This window comes from Somniosus microcephalus, chromosome 25 (assembly GCF_052327205.1).
Source record: "Somniosus microcephalus isolate GS21.2 chromosome 25, FLI_Smic_1.0, whole genome shotgun sequence".
Lineage (NCBI taxonomy): Eukaryota > Metazoa > Chordata > Chondrichthyes > Squaliformes > Somniosidae > Somniosus > Somniosus microcephalus.
The window spans coordinates 7,830,174-7,839,959 of NC_141011.1; positions in this window are offsets into that span (position 1 = coordinate 7,830,174).

Genomic DNA, 9,786 nt, shown 5'->3' on the forward strand with positions numbered 1-9,786 from the left:
TTGACTCTCTTAATCATTTTAAAATAATACAAGATGGTAAGTTCATTGAGAAATTTTTCAGCCCTTGGGAGTGACCAGTTTAAGCCGTAGTCTGGGGAGCTCCTGTTTAACAGCAGCAGGATAACTCTCTGATCCACACTCACACAGTGCCATTACTCACCAGAGGAACTGAAAGAGCTGAATTGCTTGGACACTGATTGCCTCAGTGATTAACGACTGCAGTTGGAGCTCAGTGATTGGGGTTAATCCTTGTAGGACGGCTCTCCATGTCACAAGTGAGAAGAGCCGAGGCGGTAAAGACAGCACGCTGACAGATGATGGATCGACAAGGCTGGCGAACTGAATATCGATGGGTATTTGGGCTAGTCCCACAGGTCAGGACTTGGATAGATTTGAACCATCCATTGTGGTTTGGAGGCTGCAGAACTCAGAGTCACGAAAGAGGCTGCACGGAATGGGGAGGAGATTCTACTGCCCTAACCTAGCCTCTCAATAAGGGAACTTCCACTAATCTGCCAGGGACCAGTTAACCTGAGACTGGACCGTGAGAGGCTGTTACAGTTGTGTTCAGGGGGTGACGTGCTGAAGGGTTCAAAGCTACATATCAAATAAAATAGGAAAACTGGCAATGGAAGAAGAAAATAAACTGGAATCAGTGGGAAAAAAATAAACATGTAATGGGCACTTTTTACAAGGCCTTACCAATGGTGTGGGACTCAAAATATTTTTATTGCCCTGGAGGGGGGTACAGAGGAGGTTTACCAGGGTGGCACCAGGGATGAGGGATTTACAGTTATGTGGAGAGACTGGAGAAGCTGGGGCTGTTTTCCAGAGCAGAGAAGGTTAAGGGGAGACCTAATAGAGGTATTCCAAACTATGAGGGGCTTTGTTAGAGCAAGTAGGGAGAAACTGTCTCCTCTGGCAAGTGGGCCGATAACCAGAGGTCACAGATTTAAAATAATTGGCAAAAGAAGTAGAGGGGAAATGAGGAGAAATTACTTCACACAGAGTGTTGTTATGATCTGGAACGCACTACCTGAAAGGCTGGTTAAATCAGACTCGATAGGAACTTTTAAAAGGCAGTTGGACATGTTAAGAGGGCTAATTTGCAGGGTTATGGGGTGAAAGCCGGGGAGTGGAACTAATTGGAGAGCTCTTTCAATGAGCCGGCACAGGCATGATGGGCCAAATGGCCTCCTTCTGTGCTGTAAGATTCTCTGATTCTATGAAAACTGGGTCCATTGCGACTTTGGGTGTGTCGCTGTACAAACCTCTACCATATAAAATGGCACATAAGAATCTTGGGCCTGGTCTGCTCCAACAAGCTTCTTAAAGGGGTTAAGTTGCTGCAAAGTCTTATTTTCACATTGTTGACCACTTTTTTGCTGCAGCTTGCTTGATGCACTAGTTGGTTTTGCTGGGTACTTTGCCATCCAGTCCAACAGGATTAGCGAGCGTGCCGTTCATGTGCCAGCGGTTTGTTTAGATTAGGGGGAGGGACTCAAGTCACAAAATTGTGACAGACGTGAACCTGTCCCATTTTTGCCAGTTTCACAATATTGGGTTTATATGTTCACTATATTGGCCAGGTCCCAGACCCAGACCTTCACTATACTGGCCCGGTCCCAGACCCAGACCTTCACTACACTGGCCAGGTCCCAGACCCAGACCTTCACTATACTGGCCCGGTCCCAGACCCAGACCTTCACTATACTGGCCCGGTCCCAGACCCAGACCTTCACTATATTGGCCCGGTCCCAGACCCAGACCTTCACTATACTGGCCCGGTCCCAGACCCAGACCTTCACTATACTGGCCCGGTCCCAGACCCAGACCTTCACTATACTGGCCCGGTCCCAGACCCAGACCTTCACTATACTGGCCAGGTCCCAGACCCAGACCTTTACTATACTGGCCCGGTCCCAGACCCAGACCTTCACTATATTGGCCCGGTCCCAGACCCAGACCTTCGCTATACTGGCCCGGTCCCAGACCCAGACCTTCACTATACTGGCCAGGTCCCAGACACAGACCTTCACTGTACTGGCCCGGTCCCAGACCCAGACCTTCACTATACTGGCCCGGTCCCAGACCCAGACCTTTACTATACTGGCCCGGTCCCAGACCCAGACCTTTACTATACTGGCCCGGTCCCAGACCCAGACCTTCACTATTTTGGCCCGGTCCCAGACCCAGGCCTTCACTACACTGGCCAGGTCCCAGACCCAGACCTTTACTATACTGGCCCGGTCCCAGACCCAGACCTTCACTATATTGGCCAGGTCCCAGACCCAGACCTTCACTATACTGGCCCGGTCCCAGACCCAGACCTTCACTACACTGGCCAGGTCCCAGACCCAGACCTTTACTACACTGGCCCGGTCCCAGACCCAGACCTTTACTATACTGGCCCGGTCCCAGACCCAGACCTTCACTATACTGGCCCGGTCCCAGACCCAGACCTTCACTATATTGGCCCGGTCCCAGACCCAGACCTTCACTATACTGGCCCGGTCCCAGACCCAGACCTTCACTATATTGGCCCGGTCCCAGACCCAGACCTTCACTATACTGGCCCGGTCCCAGACCCAGACCTTCACTATATTGGCCCGGTCCCAGACCCAGACCTTCACTATACTGGCCAGGTCCCAGACACAGACCTTCACTATACTGGCCCGGTCCCAGACCCAGACCTTTACTACACTGGCCAGGTCCCAGACCCAGACCTTCACTATACTGGCCCGGTCCCAGACCCAGACCTTCACTATACTGGCCCGGTCCCAGACCCAGACCTTCACTATACTGGCCCGGTCCCAGACCCAGACCTTCACTATACTGGCCAGGTCCCAGACCCAGACCTTTACTACACTGGCCAGGTCCCAGACACAGACCTTCACTATATTGGCCCGGTCCCAGACCCAGACCTTCACTATACTGGCCCGGTCCCAGACCCAGACCTTCACTATACTGGCCCGGTCCCAGACCCAGACCTTCACTACACTGGCCAGGTCCCAGACCCAGACCTTCACTGTACTGGCCCGGTCCCAGACCCAGACCTTCACTACACTGGCCAGGTCCCAGACCCAGACCTTCACTGTACTGGCCCGGTCCCAGACCCAGACCTTCACTGTACTGGCCCGGTCCCAGACCCAGACCTTCACTATACTGGCCAGGTCCCAGACCCAGACCTTCACTGTACTGGCCCGGTCCCAGACCCAGACCTTCACTATACTGGCCAGGTCCCAGACCCAGACCTTCACTATACTGGCCAGGTCCCAGACACAGACCTTCACTACACTGGCCAGGTCCCAGACCCAGACCTTCACTACACTGGCCCGGTCCCAGACCCAGACCTTCACTATACTGGCCAGGTCCCAGACACAGACCTTCACTATACTGGCCAGGTCCCAGACCCAGACCTTCACTGTACTGGCCCGGTCCCAGACCCAGACCTTCACTATACTGGCCAGGTCCCAGACCCAGACCTTCACTATACTGGCCAGGTCCCAGACCCAGACCTTCACTATACTGGCCAGGTCCCAGACACAGACCTTCACTATACTGGCCCGGTCCCAGACCCAGACCTTCACTATACTGGCCAGGTCCCAGACCCAGACCTTCACTATACTGGCCAGGTCCCAGACACAGACCTTCACTATACTGGCCAGGTCCCAGACACAGACCTTCACTATACTGGCCAGGTCCCAGACCCAGACCTTCACTGTACTGGCCCGGTCCCAGACCCAGACCTTCACTATACTGGCCAGGTCCCAGACCCAGACCTTCACTGTACTGGCCCGGTCCCAGACCCAGACCTTCACTATACTGGCCAGGTCCCAGACCCAGACCTTCACTGTACTGGCCAGGTCCCAGACACAGACCTTCACTATACTGGCCCGGTCCCAGACCCAGACCTTCACTATACTGGCCAGGTCCCAGACCCAGACCTTCACTATACTGGCCAGGTCCCAGACCTTCACTATACTGGCCAGGTCCCAGACACAGAACTTCACTATACTGGCCAGGTCCCAGACACAGACCTTCATTATTCTGGCCAGTTCCCGGACCCTTACTATACTGCCAGGGGTTGAGGGTGAAGATTAAGAAAATAATTTAAACCAACAATTCTCACTGTAAAAGCAGCAATAACACGCACTTGTGTTTGTTCATTGTCCATGGGTACGTCCACTGCAGGCTATACTAGAGAGTTGAGGAAGGAACCACACTTGATTCCTGGTCTGTGCTGAGGTAGCTGACCTTAAGTGAATAGCAGTGAGCATTTTACTGTTTTGCATTCCTCGGATAGCAAAGGAAACATTGGGTAGGGATTAGCGTCCATACAATGGACACTTGAGGGGAACACCAGAGGGCAGTGCAACCACAATTAACAGGAGCCCTTGCCGGGGAGGGGAGGGAAGTGGCGGGGGAAGGGGGAATTGTAATGTGGATTCTTAGCATTGTCATATTCTGTCCGCTGGGCATTGGTAGATGTTAATTGTGAAATTCAAGGAGTAGCTCTCCAATATTCTATCATTTTTCCAACATTGAAACTTTCAAACTGAAACACTGCAATAAATCTTGCCCCTTCACACACTCACAAACACACACACACACAAACACACACACACATGCACACACACACACAGACACACACAAACACACACACACACACACACACACACACAGACACACGCAAACACACACACACATGCACATGCACACACACACAAACACACACACATGCACACACATGCACACACACACACATGCACACACATGCACACACACATGCACACACACATGCATGCACACACACACATACACACACGCACACACCTATGCACACACACACACAAACACACACACATGCACACACATACATGCACACACACATGCACACACACATGCACACAAACACACACACACATGCACACACACATGCACACACACATGCACACACACATGCACACAAACACACACATGCACACACACATGCATGCACACACACATGCATACACACGCACACACACATGCACACACACACACTCATACACACACATGAACACACACACACACAAACACACACACATGCACCCACACACATGCACACACACATGCACACACACATGCACACACACACAAACACACACACACATGCACACACACAAACATACACACACACATGCACACTCACACACATGCACACACACACAAACACACACACACATGCACACACACACATGAACACACATGCACACACACACACAAACACACACACACACACATGCACACACATACATACACAGTCACTTTTCACAATAATTGGCACCGTAGTTTTGTAGAGATTTTGATTAGATTGTCTAGTAAGAAACTGAATGTAGATTCAATGCAACCCGTGTGATAAGATTAATATTATGTGCATGAAAATGTGCTTTAAAAATTGACAGTATACACAACCACATTGCAATATAATTGTTGATCTGTTGGCAGGTGCCTGTGTGGGGAGGAGGAATAATCAGCACTGCTCACCATCTCAAGTCCTGATTTCAGAGCTTGACAGTTTTATTCTGAATTTTTTAATGTTTTGGATCATGAAGAAAGACATTTTTCATTTAACAACACATTTAAGATTCTGAATCCTCCAGTGAAGCGATAACGTGGATAATAGGAATGGATTAAGATTCACATGCCAGCAATTTCACTCCACACAGTTCAAAGTTATTGCCTTACTGATGAATTTATGAGAGTGAATTTCCTTAACTGAATACCACATGTCTGGTGTAGGCAAGGAAGTTCAAGGAGGTTCCAGATACGTGCTGGAGTTTTATAGGGCTATTTGTGCCAAAGAGTTCAGCACTGCAGGTGTAAATTAAATAAGATAATGATCATCACTAAGGTAATTCAATTGAGAAGTTCTGATAACATCATAAATTGAGAGTCACTTTGCATCAGCAGAGCTACAGATTGAGGGGGTATAAATTAATCTTCAGTGTTAGACCAAAGTGGGCGATAGTGAATTTTCAGCCTGCTTTGCACCACTTCATGAATGTAATATGAGTTCATTTTTGAATGGCTTTCTGGAAATCTAGCCTGATGCCCCGTGAATTCCTATCCCACAATCACAGTGCGGTGTGAAGCTTTGTGTTGTACAACAGTACATTAAATATGGATCCCTTGTGGTAGAGGATGGCACTGCATAAACCAGCAGGAAAAACAGAAAATGTCGGAATTTTACACTGCGGGCGAGTCAGCTTCTGTAACAGGAAAGGACAGGTTAATGGTCCGGTTGCAGTTCATCAGCTGCTCTGCTCTGCTGAGTGCGTCCAGTGTTTTCTGCTTTTCTTTCAGATTTCCAGCATTTTTTGTTGGCACTGAATCAACCAGTCACTGCAACACTGAAGCAATTGCCACTGTGAATAGCCTCCACACAGGTTATAGCAGATGGATGTCAGTTATTGACAGTAATCTGATCCCCGCCTTCTGATGAACAGTCTCTTGAGTTTCTCTCTCATGGGTTATGACATCAACAGGACCCTTTAGGTGAACTAATGTCCTGTAATTCCGATAGCTATTCTGTACCCTCTATTTACACTGTGCACTATCGAGTAAACCGCATACTATATATTAGATGTCATTCTCTGTATTATTAGGTACGCTTGAGATAAACCTACTTTTAAATCTTTAAAAACTTCCAAAACAAGTAAATCAATTAACAGTGAGAAGCTAACAACATGAGTGGAGCTTGTGTATAGCATCCTTTTACAAGGCTGCATCATGAGGGTGAGACTTACATCATTTACAATATTTTTAGGAGCATTTGAGGTAATTATTGAAATCTAACATAATATACCTCAGGCGAAGGCATCCTCCATAGACATATCTTGGAACGTGCGGGAGCAGTTTTCTACTGCACTTATTTTTAATCAATTTTTCTTACCAGAGGTGACAGGGTGTTGGAAGGATTGATTAACTGTCAAGGGCCACAAGACATTTCCATTTACTGAATGCGGTAGATGGGAAGGGAGCCTTTCCATGGACTGAAAGCAGCATTCACACCAGATAACTGGGAAAGGGCCCAAACTGCCTGTTTTCACACAGGATCTGATCTCTATATGACAAGATAAATAACAATAAAAGATGTAATTGATTTTTTATCGTTTTGCGATAGGTTGGATGTGAGGTCAAATCAATGCTGCTTCAGGCAAACTTCGTTGCTGCGACAATATAAAGGCACCAAAATGGGATGAAATCTTTTGCATGAAAATAAGTTGGGTTCTACAATGGACTGTTCCACAATGGGCGGTTCCACAATGGACGGTTCCACAATGGACGATTCCACAATGGACGGTTCCACAATGGGCGGTTCCACAATGGGCGATTCCACAATGGACGGTTCCACAATGGGCGATTCCACAATGGGCGGTTCCACAATGGGCGATTCCACAATGGGCGGTTCCACAATGGGCGATTCCACAATGGGCGGTTCCACAATGGATGGTTCCACAATGGGCGGTTCCACAATGGGCGGTTCCACAATGGACTGTTCCACAATGGGCGGTTCCACAATGGATTGTTCCACAACGGACTGTTCCAAAGTGGACAGTTCTACAATGGACGGTTCTACAATGGACTGTTCCACAATGGGCGGTTCCACAATGGACTGTTCCACAAAGGGCGGTTCCACAATGGACTGTTCCACAATGGACTGTTCCAAAATGGACGGTTACACAATGGACGGTTCCACAAAGCACGGTTCCACAATGGGCTGTTCCACAATGGGCGTTTTCTCAATGGACGGTTGCACAATGGGCGGTTCCACCATGGGCGTTTCCACAATGGACTGTTCTGCAATGGCCGGTTCCACAATGGACTGTTCCACAATGGCCGGTTCCAAAATGGACGGTTCCACAATGGGCTGTTCCACAATGGGCTGTTCCACAATGGACAGTTCCACAATGGACGGTTCTACAATGGGCTGTTCCACAATGGGCTGTTCCTCATTGGGCGGTTCCACAATGGATGGTTCCACAATGGGCTGTTCCATAATGGACGGTTCTACAATGGTCGGTTCCACTATGGACGGTTCTACAATGGGCGGTTCTACAATGGGCGATACTACAATGGACTGTTCCAAAATAGGCGGTTCCTAAAAGGACAGTTCCACAATGGACGGTTCTACAATGGGCTGTTCCACAATGGACAGTTCCAAAATGGGTGGTTCTACAATGGGAGGTAGCACAATGGACGGTTCCACAATGGGCGGTTAGGCATGGATGGTTCCACAATGGTCAGTTCCATAATGGACTATTCCACAATGGGCAGTTCTACAATGGACAGTTCCACAATGGACTGTTCCCCAATAGATGGTTCCACAATGGGCGGTTCCACAACGGGTATTTCAACAATGGACGGTTCCACAATGGACGGTTCCTCAAAGGACGATTCCACAATGGACGGTTGCACAATGGGCGGGTCCACAATGGGCGGTTCTACAATGGACTCTTCCGCAATGGCCTGTACCACAATGGATGGTTCCACAATGGGCTGTTCACCAATGGGATGTTCCACAATTGACGGTTCCACAAAGGACGGTTCTACAATGGACAGTTCTACAATGGGCTGTTCTACAATGGACTGTTCCACAATAGATGGTTCCACAATGGGCGGTTCCACAATGGGCAGTTCTACAATGGACTCTTCCGCAAGGGCCTGTTCCACAATGGATGGTTCCACAATGGGCTTTTTCACAATGGACAGTTCCACAATGGACTGTTCCACAATAGATGGTTGCACAATGGGCGGTTCCACAATGGGCGGTTCTACAATGGACTCTTCCGCAATGGCCTGTTCCACAGTGGATGGTTCCACAATGGGCTGTTCACCAATGGGCTGTTCCACAGTTGACGGTTCCACAATGGACAGTTCCACAAGGGACGGATCCACAATGGGCTGTTCCTCAATGGACAGTTTCACAATGGACTGTTCCACAATGGACCTTTCTACAATGGGCGGTTCTACATTGGGCAGTTCCACAATGGACGGTTCCACAATGGACGGTTCTACAATGGGCGGATCCACAATGGGCGGTTCCAAATTGAGCGGTTCTACAATGGGAGGTAACACAATGGATGGTTCCTCAATGGACCGTTATACAATGGACGGTTCTAGAATGGACGGTTCCACAATGGACGGTTCCACAATGGGTGGTTCCACAATGGACTGTTCTACAATGGACTGTTCCACCATGGGCGGTTCCACAATGGACGGTTCCACAATGGGCAGTTCCACAATGGACGGTTCCACAATGGAATGTTCCACAATGGGCGGTTCTACAATGGACAGTTCCACAATGGACTGTTCCACAATAGATGGTTCCACAATGGGCGGTTCCACAACGGGTATTTCAACAATGGACGGTTCCAAAATGGACGGTTCCTCAAAGGACAATTCCACAATGGACGGTTGCACAATGAGCGTCCACAATGGGCGGTTCTACAATGGACTCTTCCGCAATGGCCTGTACCACAATGGATGGTTCCACAATGGGCTGTTCACCAATGGGATGTTCCACAATTGACGGTTCCACAAAGGACGGTTCTACAATGGACAGTTCTACAATGGGCTGTTCTACAATGGACTGTTCCACAATAGATGGTTCCACAATGGGCGGTTCCACAATGGGCAGTTCTACAATGGACTCTTCCGCAAGGGCCTGTTCCACAATGGATGGTTCCACAATGGGCTTTTTCACAATGGACAGTTCCACAATGGACTGTTCCACAATAG